The sequence below is a fragment of the Drosophila subobscura genome, chromosome A, assembly GCF_008121235.1.
Source record: "Drosophila subobscura isolate 14011-0131.10 chromosome A, UCBerk_Dsub_1.0, whole genome shotgun sequence".
In the NCBI taxonomy this organism is placed as follows: Eukaryota; Metazoa; Arthropoda; class Insecta; order Diptera; family Drosophilidae; genus Drosophila; species Drosophila subobscura.
The window spans coordinates 11,329,219-11,342,256 of record NC_048530.1 but is presented as its reverse complement, the minus strand read 5'-3'; the positions used below and the strand labels follow the sequence as shown (position 1 = coordinate 11,342,256).

Below are 13,038 nucleotides of genomic sequence, written 5' to 3'. Positions count from 1 at the left end.
TGTGTGTGTGTGTGCGTGTGTGGCATGCAGCACACTCGTGTGGATGTTGCAACTAAATGCAACTCTCTGCTGGCAAGTGGCGAGAGCTCACTTCCACTTGCGGTTTCAAGGGTTACTCAACGCATGAAAGAGGCTGAGGAGGAGGCAGGAGGCAGGAGGCAAGAAGAGCACCCAAGGACCCAAAGAGGAGAAGCCAAGCTCCAAAGACCCCAAGACCCCGTAGAGTCAGAGTTAAAGTCGGCAGCGGGGTGGGAAGCGGGTGGAAGATGCTTGCACTGCCTCCACTGCCTTTCTGTGTGCGCTTTAAGTAATGCGGCCAATTGAAAATGTCGAACAAGTGCCACACACACACACACACACACACACACACACACACACACATACAGCAGCAGGCAATAGCCAACAGAAAGCGGCAAGCAGCGGCTGCAACTTGGAGCTAATTAAGAACGCATTAAAACGATTTGTGTGCAACGTAACACAGGCAGCAAGTCAAAGAAATGGTAGGGCAGGGTGGGGCAGGGAATGTAAAGGGAGCTCGCCTCAATGTGGCACAGATTAAGCGGCATAAGCAGACTCTCCCTCTCCCCCTCTCCCCCTCTCTCTCTCTGTCAATGGGCGAGGCGGGATTATGCCAGAGAGCGAGAGAAGGCCATCGTCAAAGACAATTAACAAAACATTGAATGCTGTTGCGTAAACCCCCCGAATGCCAGCACCCCACAACCCCACAACCCACGTGAAAAGCGCATAGAAGAGCGAACCCTAAGCTGATTAGCAGCTGAAACTCCCTTTGAACACATTCCACATGAAGCGAAAGACAAACTTTAAGCCACAAATGGCATAACCCCAAAAATATTGCATTGAACCCACACCGCAGAATGGCCAAAATGGCTACAATGCGATGGGAAAAGTGCAATTAACAGGCAAAGGAAGTGGTGGAGCCAAGAAAATTATGCAATTGATTGGAATGCGGCCTGAAATTTCACACTCATAGATGGGCTATTGAAATGCAAAGGCAAAGAGAACATTCAACAGCGAATCAATGTCATTCGAGGGTGCAGCAGCAGCAGCAGCAGCAGCAACGGCAGTGCTGGAGCCTCAATTACAGTTTCAAAATGGAAATAAACTGACAGTCTGGCATATTGGCTCGTGCTGCCGTGTCGTCCTTGAGGCAGAGGCTCCTCAATGGAGGCACAGGCAGTCTCTGCTGCAGAGGCAAACGGGCAAACAATGCGAAACTTTGTGCCAAGCCATTAGAAATGTCCAACAACAAGTGGCCATCGCACACACACAGAAAGGAGGAGAAGGAGAAGGAGAAAAACTACTTGGAAAAGCAGCAGCGTAGGAAAAACTTCAAAGCAACTTTCCGTGCGAGTGTGTGCACAAATATTTTCAATTACAAATTGTATTTTTCCGTTTAGATAAGCAAAATTTATGGCAGGACTTTCTCTGCTCCCTTCGGGATGTCCCACGTTGCCGCTGCGCCAACAAACACTTTTTCGCTTGGTCGGCGTCGCAGTTGTAAACAACGAGCAAATACAGCGAAGAAAATCACCGTAGAGCCACCCGTAGCCACCGGAGGGGAGGGGGGGAAAATGGAAAAACCAAAGAGTACCCAGAAGCAAGTAGCAGACGGCAGGCAGGCCAAAGACCAAGAGACGCCAACAAAAAAAAATCAAGCGAAAAGAGAGAAGCAGCAACGATGGACACGGCCGCCACGCCACCCAAGGAAACTGCAGGAGAAACTTAAACAAAAAAAAAGAGAGGGAAAAGGGAGAAGGAAAAAGGAAAAAGGGCAAAAGAAACAGCGCGCTCCCGCACACAGCGACACACAAGAAGCCGCCAAGGGAAATGGCGTACAGATTTATAGAGTATTTTCATTTTACGTGCTTCTCGGTGGCGCCGCCAAATGTCACGTACGCAGACATCAGGCGGCGGCCAGGAAGGATGCTGCATTGCATGGGTGTGGAATGGCATGGAATGGCATTGCTCCTTCTTCTCATATGTGGCTGTCACATGAATGCAATTGCCAACTTAATACCGAAGGCAAATGCAACAAACTGGCCAGCCAGACAGCCAGACAGCCAGAAACAGAAGCCTCCTTCCCTTATTCCTTGCTCCTTGGACTGTCCTTCGGCAAGGATTGTCATCTCTCTGCACTCCCATTTCAATAAAATTAGATTGCGACTCTGTTTGTGAAGAGTGCGGCCATAATGTGCGGCCAAAGGTGTGCGTCTGTGAGTGGAAGAGTAGAAGCTGGGAGCAGGAGTTGGCTTTCATGGGTATGATCGATATTTAAGTTATTTCTCACATTTACATTTTCGCCCATGCACGTTCCACAGGGATGCAGGAAATAACAAGAGAGAGCTAGAGAGAAAGAAATCGCAATGGATAAAAGCAAAATGAGTGAAGGAATTGCAAATGATGTCTCGAATGCCACTGTTGCATTTGGTGGAACATCTGAATGATGTTCCCATAGGTGAAAGGTCACATTTGAACCAACAGCAAATCCTTTAACTCTTCGACTTTTCAACTCACGCAACTCCTAAACAGAGCTGGTCACACCGATAATCTCACACTTACTAGGTGAATTCTCTGCGGTGTGTATTGACAACTCCTTCTAGAACCATTTACATGTAATTTGCAATTATTTGCCAACTTCTAACACATCCCTGGCAAAGCTGGCAGCTCCTCTGTCACGGTGTGGCTTAGCATCCTTCCATTCTGCATCTGTGGCATCAATTTCTTGGCAATATTTAACGAGAAATGTAATCTCTCTCCACTGCCACACAGACACCCACACATGCACACATCCCCATCCCCTCCTCCCTCCTCCCACCAACCATAAATAGTAAAAGAGTCTTGAGGCTTAAGCACAAGAATCAGGCGCTAATAGTCGCCGTGTCTGGGGTGGCGGCGGCGGCGGCGACGGCGGCATCCAAACGTTTGGTGTGGATCGTGTGAAGCCATCAAAAATAGAATTGACACGTTCTGTATTGCTCTGGCTGACTGCCTGCCGCATGCCTGCCACAGTGCTGTGTGCCAGATGCACGCAATGCGACAACAACAAGAGCATGCCCCATGCCCCCGGAATGCCTGCCTGGCTGCCTGCCTGCCTGACTTCGTTTCTTTTCTCTGGTGGAGTGGTGGAATGGTGACCCCAACGTCGACGTCGTCTTATCATAATGATGACGTTTACATTTCAATTAACGGAGAACAACATAATTGCAGCAGTCAAATTATATAATTATACGCAAACAACGAGAGAGGCACAAGACGGAGCAACACGAAACAGAAACAGAAACAGAAACAGACACACAAACGAGGCAGTTCGGATCCCAGGGAAATGAAATGCATTTTCTCTTATGGGGCGGGCAGCTGCAGATGTCATGCCGCACGCTGCAACGCAGGTGTTGCCCCATGTGTCAAAAAATAATCATTTTGAAATCACTTCAGACAGAGGGAAAATCAGTTAAAGATGAAAAATGCGTTCGCCAAGAGCGGAGGGGGCGAGAGCGAGGGCCTTGTCAAGTGTTCCTGGTGGTGGTGGCATGCCCCGTGTCCGTGTCCGTGTCTCCTGCTGCCCTGCCCGTCGCTGTCTTATAATTTCATTTCAACATTCAATGCAATGAAATGACGGACTTCAAGCGGCTTCAAGCTGCCAGTCAGTCAGTCAGCCAGTCAGACGGGGCCCACAGCTGCATTTTGAGATCAGCAGTCACACTGAGAGAATCCACCAACTGCAACGCAAAGAGGTGCACAAAATTATGTTGGTAGTATTTTATTTATATTTCTCTACCTTGATGCATTCAGCTTCTTGTTTTGCTCTCAGTGCAGCCACACGCACCATTTGAATGTGCGATCGAAAGTCCAGCGATCGACCAACATTTGGCGGCGGTTTGTGGCGGCTATGAAAACGGAGATTTTTAGTCGTGAAGAAACCGAATCCGACACGAGTTCCCACAATGTAAAATGCCTGAGAGAACTTAACACCGACAGGGGAACAGGGAGAGGAAAACAACAAAAAATTGAATTGTTTTCTATCGTGACACATGAGATGGGGACTGCGGCGACTGGGGCCTGAGGCGGCTCTCAATGGGCGCATAATTTTTCATGGCACACATTCCCCGAGAGCATACACATATAATAATAATAATAATCTCTGCTCTGTTTGGTAATTTATTAACAATTTCTGCCCCTCCGGTGTCGGTGTCTGTGTCGCATCTCTCTCTCTCTCTCGCTCTCCCGCTCTCGCTCCGTCTCCCTGCTCCCGATGGGTTGGCGGTTTCGCTTTCAGCGTTTTATTTCAATGCGATTGAAAGCACTCTTGTGTGGCACCTGCCATGGGCGGACCGCATCGGGAAAAGCAAAAGCAAAGAAAAGCAGTGGAAAGGGGAGAGAGAGAGAGAGAGAGAGAGAGTGAGAGTGTGAGGGGGGAAATGCCATTTGCCAGGCTGCCACACGCTTCCACTCTCTGGGATTTTGATGATGCAGCAGCAGCGCATTAAACAAATAACGCCCTGGCGATATTTCATTAAAAAACTTAACGGCTCTGACAGCACAACGTGAGTGAAGTGGAGTGCAGCTCCATTGGCTAATGCCCCTTTGGCGTGGCGATTTGATGGAGCAACACAAGATGCATTTTAGCCAGAGACAGACAAAGATACGGAGAGTGGCGAGTGGCGAGCAAATGGGAAGTGGCAGTGTCAGAGTGGCGTAAACACAGGATGGCTAAAGTGGCAACACTAATGTGATCCTAAATACAAGGCGATATCCAATCGCAATTGCCAATCAACCATTCCCAGGAACACTAAAAGGCTAAAAGGATAACTAAATATTTCTAACAAAAACACTTTAAGGCAAAAAATGCTTAGAATTTCCATCCCACCTACCAGCATTTATTTACTGCTCAGCTTAACTATTAGTTTTCATTATGCTTGCTGATTAATTTGTGTTTCATTGCTATCTTAAAGTGTTTGCTAGTGATTAGGATGTTTAATTGGTTTATTTTTAAGTGTTTTTTAACCCCACAAGTGGCATTAAAAATATATTTTAGGGCATTTCTAACCTTAAACACGTGAAAGAACTTGTTTATGGTTCATGCTCACACTTGGTCTTTCTTTTCTAACCTTTTTTTATTCATATTGAGAAAAGTAAACCACAAAAATCTCCCGCACACTTTTGACAATTTTTTCATTGCCTCATTTTTCCTTGGTTTTCTTTTCTTGTGGGTGAGAGGGGGGATTGATTTATTGTTATTGTTCAATTAAACCAAACCCCACCTTAAACGCACTTTCAACCAACGCAAAATCCTTTCATTAATCCTTTAATTTCAATCAATTTGCATCTTAAGAAAATAAATCAAATTTCCAAGACTCGCAAAGGTTAATTTGCAATAATTCGTAGACTCATTTCTGGCTTTTCAATCGATTTATTCCTTTTATTTTTTATGGCTTTCCCTCACTTTCCAGGTTCATGATTGCCATGATTTTCCTTTGTGTTCTGTGTGTGTGTTTTCCCCCTCATAATATTATTCTGTTTAATTAGTTTGAAAAGCGGAAAAACAAGAAATGAGACAAATGAAAAATGTATGAAAATAATATTCATTCCCATCCCCACTCACCCCCATTTCCACACACACACACACACACACACACACACACACACACACACACAGTTGTGTATTTTCCCCCATTTTCCATTTGTTGAAATTGACAGTGAAATTATTATTGCTTTTTGTAGTTGTCGTTAAAACTGTCGTTGGGCTGTTTCGCTGCTTTTTTGCAGAGTTTGTCTATTGTGCGAGTAAATACCCCGCAAAGTAGAAATGTGATTGAGGATTGGCAAAGACCAAAATTCAATTAACTTGACCAGAAATTGTTGAATTTGATTGGCAAAGTACTGGTGTGAATCGTATACCTATGAGGATAGTTTTTCGTACTGAGTGGATTATTTATTAGCTTTAATTCTTAAAAAAAAACGTTCTATTTATAAGCTCACAGTTCCGAGCATAAAAATCTACAAACTTCCATGGGTACCAGTGCCATTCGCTTAGGGAAATGTTTTTCAAGCGTCTTCCAGGGTATCAAAAGTTTCAAGCACCAAATGCATGGCATTTCCATTATGTATGAATTATATTTGTGATATTCGTAGCTTTTGTCAATTTTGGTTTTGGGTTTTATTTATTTTTTTGTTGTTTGCTTGAAATGCGATTGTTATTATTGTATGAGTTGGAAATTTTCGGTGTCAATTTGTAGTTTGTTTTTGGTTTATTTTTTATGTGGCTCAGTGTGGGCGTTGGGGCGTTTTTTGGTCATAGAATTTACGGTAAATTAAATTAGCCTGATTGCTGTATGCATTTTTAATGACATCACTTCAATCCGGAGCCTCGTTTGCCGGCTCCTTCTGCTGCCGTCCCCCCATGTGGATCGGAGTGTTTCTGTGTTTCTGTGTGTCTCTGTGGTGTGTGTGTGGTTTCTGTGTGCTTGTGCAATGATAAATTAATAAAATAAATGTTTATTACTTTTATTTCATTCGTGGCCGCTTCCACCAAACCTCCACCCCCGAATTCACTGCCTTTTTCGGTGTGGAAACGTAATTAAAGTGCCTCAGAAATTTCAATAAAATTTGTTATGTTATAATTATAGGCCAATGAAGAAGACAGCGGTCTGCGGAAAGAGAAGGAGACACAGGACAGGCAGTGGCAAAAGCAGTACGTCCGAATGGACGACGCATAATAAAAATTATCGCCATATACTGCCACCCCCCGGCTGTACCTTCGGGCACTGCTTGTTTGCTTTCGGGCCATAATTTTTCTATTAGACAAATATGAGGGAGAGAGGGAGGCAGAGAGAGAGCCAGTAGAAGATGGGGGCTGTGTGGCATGTTTGTCATGTGAGAGTGTAATAAATTTTATTAAAAACATACACAAAACAAAACGCATAAACGCACAAACGCAAAGGAGACGACAGTGCAGACGGACAGTCTCCAGGCGGTCCAAGAGGGGTGAGGGAGGGAGTGGAGGAGAGTGGAGCAAGACGAGGGGAAGAGAAGGGCTAGGGCAAAACTTGGAGGTGAGGTGTGGGTCTTGCACACACTTTTTGGGTCATCATACGTGACCGGACGGCATCGGAATGCCGGGCAACGACGACGGGACGCGCCCTGGCTCCACGTCGCGCCACGCCACGGCACACCGTTACCCCCTAATCTTTTCTTCCCCTTTCCCCTTTCCACTCTCTCGTTTTTGCTTTTGCTACCCACCGAACAGAAAAAAACAACACGATGTCCAGCTGAGACAACACATAAAACCGAAAATAAATAACGTTGCGAAGAAAGAGGCGCAAAGAGAGAGTGCAACAAGCACAAGCACGGCAAAAGAGCGAGGGAGAGAGAAAGGCACGACACATCTCAAGGAAATTTCAATCAAAATATCAGGATTTACTCTCCGGCTTACTCTTCGTCCATCTGCGGCATGCAGAGCGATAGTTTCTTAAGAGAATGCAGAAACAAAGGCCTGGAAATTACACCAAATATTGGTGTTAGTTTGTAAGAATTTATTTCATCTATTGGCAGCGTATTAGTCGGTAGTTCCTTTGCTTGCTTGCCACGCTTCTGCAATCCTTCGCACCTTGTGCTGAGTGAAAAACTTAGAAAACGAATCAGAAAAGTTTTCACAAGTACAACCAACACCTTCCAAAGTGGAACACCGCACACAGCCCAAACAACCTCTGGCGTGTGGTGTGCGGCATGTGGCGGAGGTAAAAATGAAAGCAGAAAAAAACGTAGTTAAGTGTGGCCAAATTAATGGACATTGAATGAAGTTGACCGGCCTGTCATAAAGCCTTCCATAATTACTTTTCACACCAGGCGGCGACAGCGGGGGCAAAACGTGAACCCGAGCCGAACCGACTCAACGAATGACTAACGATGAGAAAGATGAAAAAAAAACCACGATGGCAGGGGGAGGGGAAACAAGCCCATATTTATACACGTAGTTCATGTAATCTGTCAAACAACAGTCGGCGGGGAACAGAACACAGAAAGCCGAACGATTATTACAAATAAAAAATCATAAATTTCAATAAATTTCTATAAATTCTAATTGAAAGAAAGAGTTATTGTCGTTGTTTTTGTTGTTGTCGTTGTCGTGTGTGCTGTTTGATGTCTGCTTATAGGCTTAGGGAGGAGGAGGAGACAGCACAGCACAGGCCAGGCCAGGCCAGCCCAGTACGAGCCCCGTGTGTCGCACGACATTCATTCCGTTTTATTTATGGCTCCAAATGGCAATAAAATCTAATAACTTTGACACAATTTAATTAATTTCGATTTTTCGAAATATACTAAGAAGAAAAAAACAAAAGGAATAAGGGAGAAAAGCCAAAACATAACACAACATAAAAATGTTTATATTCCAAAGGGCAGGGAGCAGAATATACATAAACATTTCTATTAGTTTTGGGCATTTCCTCGCTCTATTTTCCCACATGCAAAGGGAAATTGAATCAAAATTCAACGAGAGGGCAGAATCCCATGGAATAGATTCTGCAAATGGAAATTTCATCAGTATCCACGAATCCATTTCTCAGAATCGAACCAATTAGGGGGCTTTTGACAACAAATTATCAAATTTAAAACTAGTTTTAGTTTCCCTTGCAAACAAATTCCAGTTCGTTCCTTTAAACAATTTGTACCATGGGAATTTGGATGGAAAACGCCACAACAGAGAACCAGGGTTTGAGGATGCTTCTTTTGGTTCTTAAATTCTCTTCAACTTTATTCAAACAGAACATTTTTTAGTGTAATTAATTGTTGTGGCATATTTTTTGATCCGTTGCATCGATTGGTAATTTCCTATTAAAGAATACTCTTTTACGCGTACCTAATAAGATAATTGGATGTCGTAAAAATCGCATAAGAAGTAGTTTAGTTGATCTCCTGTATTATCTGATTCTGCCTCGTCCCTCCATTTAAAGTTTCAAATATTTAAAGCACACGCGCTAATACCCCAACGCTTTCTGTGTTGCGTTGCACAATCGAGTCCCTCATTCGAATAACCTTTGAAGTGTAAGCCAGCGAGAGAGATCCGCTTGCATCCTCCAATCCCTTCCACATGAAATCTCTCGCAATTGACAAGAGTTATTATAGTCTTTTATGTGGCAGTGTGTCCTGTCCGTCCGTCCGTCCGTCCGTCCGTCCGTCTGTTGGCCACCGTAAAAACCGCAATTGAAATGCAAAATATGGAGACCATGGAATCTCCCGCCTCCTCGCCCATAGACGAGCGGGGCGAGCGGAAAAAAACATGTGAATAAATATAAATATTTTGAGGGGGAAAAAGTCAAAATGCAATGATGGACAAAATGGAAAGCGGATGGAAATTAATTTTGAATGCAGTCTGGAATTGAAAGGTCTCCTCCTCCTCTTTAACCCCTCTCTAGCGTAAGCCGCACTCTTGTATCGTTTTTAAATTGTGACAACATAAAAGAATTGTTAAAGCCGAAAAACAGCAATAAAAAGGGACAGGGAGAGGAACGGGAACTGAAACTGGGACAGCCAAGTGTGTGTGTGTGTGTGGCAGTGGCAGGAGTCAGAGTCAAAGCAATTTGCAATGCACCAAAAGTCCAAAAACCAAAAACCAAAAGCCTCGCAGCAGCAGCACCAGACCCAGCAGATTTCCCCCGTGTGTGCGTGCGTTTATGTGTGGAAAATTTATTGATTTCCATATATTTATTTGTGTAAAATGCCATAAATTACAATTATTTAACAGGGCCGTAAAGTCAACGCCCGTCCACATCCACATCCACGTCCCCACCGTCCTGCCGTGGGTTATCTCTCTGCTGGTTTGGCGCCTCGTTGGGTCAGTAGTGCACAGCACAGCACAGCTCTTCCTCCCTCTCTCGCTTCCTCTCTCTGTTGCTGCTGCTGCTGTTGCTGTTGCTGCCTCTTGCATAATTTGTTAGCCAAATTGCAACTCAACAAGCCAGGTACGACGACGCGGAGAGTCCAGGATACCAGGACCCTGAGACCCTGGACAAACACAAACACAAACACACATAGAGAGGCAAGAGGCCTGCCTGTCTGCCAGCCTGCCTGCCTGCCAGCCTGCCAGCCTGCTGCCTCATTGCTGGGAAGGCTCATCAAATATGCAAAATTCTGCAAGTCCTTGCAACAATCACAATTAGGGAAGAGGCGCCACAATCGCTGGTAGCACAACACTGCTAATGAAAACGGTGACGGAGAAGCACTGGAGAAAATACTCGGGCAAATACTGTGACAGCAAGTGGCACGGCCTCGAAAATACTCGAAGGAAAAGCAAAAGTTATGGTGAAATGGGTCTAAAATATTTTCAGGAATGCACAAGCTGAGAAACGGCTATGAAACCGATAAAGGAATAATAAGAAATATATTCTGAAAGTGCTTAAAGTCATGGCTAAAAATCGAATTAATTGTTGAAGCATTTCTCCTCCTCAATTCTTTGTATACTTTCGCTTGGGGCAACATTTCCACAGCGAGTCACAGAGTCACAATTTTGCACTGGAAATCACGTAACTATCACAGAAATCCACACACCGAAATTCTCGTGTAGGACATCTCTAGTCATCGCTTGAGAGCCATAAACCGTTTGCTGCCGTTGCAGGCTGCTACTGCGAGGTCCCTGCCCGCCCTGATCAATCGCTTGGTCATTTGTTGGCTTTGCCTGTGAAGTATCTGTTGCTCAGTGTGTGTGTGTGTTGCAGCTGTATCTGTGTGTCTGTGTGTCTGTGCATCTGTGGAGACTATTATGTCCGAGGCTTATTAACTGCGGGTCTTCGAAAATGCAATGCAAATAAGCAAATTTATAATCAAAAGAACGATTCTCATATTTAAGATGGCAATTGGATGGAGAGACTCAGGGGGCCACAACTACAGAATATGGAAAGAAGGGGCGTGTGCGTGTGCGTGTGTGTGTGTGTTTGTGTGTGTGTGTGTGTGTGGCATGCACTTAATTTGGCAATTGTCTCTCTGCGCTTCATGCAGAAAGAGTGAACCAGGCTGGGCGGAGAGAGGTCATAGAAGGGAAGGAGCTGTTTCTCTCATCTATGAATTTGTCTCTCCCCTCTCCATCACTCTACTTGTGTGTGTGTGTGTGTATGCGCCTGTCTTTGCCATTAATATTAATTTCGTGTTTAATTTATTGTAATTTACGTGCATTTGATAAATCGTGTTATTATAATCAGTTGACTGGAAACGTGAACGTGAAGAAAGGACACACACACACAGGGAGAAGGAGACGCCTCGCCTCATAGAGGAGGAGGCCTCTGCAGGGAGTCCATCTGGCCGAGTGGTGGTGGGGCGTATGGGGAGAATGGAGTGGGCATCGAGCCTCATATCGAAATGCCAATGACAGCTGTCCGAACAGACATTTGGTTGCCTGCCTGCTGCCTGCCTGCCTGCCTTCTGGACTCACATAAGAGGTGGGTGGCAGCCACTTACCTTTCATTCAGCAGCAGAGTCGCGCAACATTTCCCTCTCTAATGGCTCCAACTTAAAACAAAAACTGCAATGAGAACGAGAGGGTGAACGCAATCAGTAAGGTGGAATAATTAAAGTATTCAGTGGGTTATGAATAGATGGGCGCCGCTTCGGAGAATTAATCCACAATTTGCTGTGCTGTGGGAAAACATGAGGGGGAAAGAGTGTGCCTTTGAAATACAGGGATGAGGTGGTCAAGGAATCGATTACATGATTATCAATCAATGCTTCGAAACGCTAATGACGCAATGAGTGAAGCGGTTACGAAACAGAATTTTAAAGCAAACAGAAATCAAAATTGAAGCATTTGTTATGCAAGCAATCGCTGTAAGCTCCTTTCGACCAAGCGAATCGGGAGGAATCCAGCCATGGAATGTCTAGAAAGCATTTCAAACATCCATCTTTAGCTGCCTTTTTCCGTATTCCCTCGATGGCAGCTTTGCAAATACCCCAAAAGAATCCTCAATGTACGTATAACCCATCCACTTATGTTCTTTATTCCATAAAAATTCAAGCAGAAATCACCAATTCCAATGGCCAGGCGCCAACTAATATTTGTGACAATCTCATAGAAGGGGTGTCCAAGGGGAGACCTTTCGGAGGGAAGGAGCAGGGACAAGCAGGACCAAACAGGGTCATGTCTGGGTTAATAAACATTTTCTCATGTGCGCAGAAATGCTTAAGGAAAAGTGCCGCATAAAACGAGGGAGACTCCTGCATTTTTATAACCAAATAATTATATTTATTCCGCAAGTGCTGGCAGAGACACACAGACAGAGAGAGAGAGAGAGGGGAGATGTGTTGGTGTCTTTGTATGCATTGGGTATTGCAGCACAAAGCGCATTCTAGTCGGAGTAATGCAAGAAGGAAAATCCCCCAAACACAATTCCAATCACCCGCTCCGCTCCCGCACTCAAAGTTCGCACTCAATCCTCCTGCTCGATCCCGATTCCCATTGATGTTCTCCCCCTCTCTCTCTCTCTCTCTCTTCCACTGTCGCTGAGCAGCAGCGCCCCTCCTTCTGTGCATGACGGCATCCACTGCACGCAACAACAAAAGGCAAAATGGTGTCTGGGGCGACAATGTGTTGCTGCATGCGTGTGTCCTGTATTGTCGTTGGCAATTATTTTTATTAGTTTACACAATTTTTATATGGAAAAGGCAAAAGAATGGAAGCGATGGGAGCAGAATGGGAGAGGCGAACCGAACCCTGGCCATGGATCGAATCGAAACGAAGCGAAAACAACAGTCCACAACGCACAGCAACAAAAAAAAAAAATAAAATGAACTTTTTTTTGCTTGTGTTCAACACAAGCCACATAAATATTTAGTATATTGTTGTATTTAATGAGATTTTTGAACTTTTCCATAAGCGCCTTAAGCGTTTTCCCGCACCCTCTCTCTTTGTGGGAGAAAACACTTTGCAGAAGCCACAAAATGTGAAAAAAAAATAGCCAACAGAACAAGAAACAACATTTCAGGAAGTTTCCCAGCGACAAGTGGGCTAAAGACTGAAGGAAAGTCAGGAAGTGG

The 13,038-nt window shown here is 44.7% G+C and overlaps 1 protein-coding gene across 1 annotated transcript in view; it reads right to left on the bottom strand.

Annotated features, from left to right (window-relative positions):
- Nucleotides 1–11,530, bottom strand: part of LOC117891479 (pneumococcal serine-rich repeat protein) — a 43,213-nt gene extending 31,683 nt beyond the window's left edge. Inside the window, exon 1 of the mRNA XM_034796962.1 lies at nucleotides 11,467–11,530. The gene's annotated coding sequence lies outside the window, so the exon portion shown is untranslated. The remainder of the gene's footprint in view (nucleotides 1–11,466) is intronic.
- Between the last annotated feature and the right edge of the window lie 1,508 nt (nucleotides 11,531–13,038).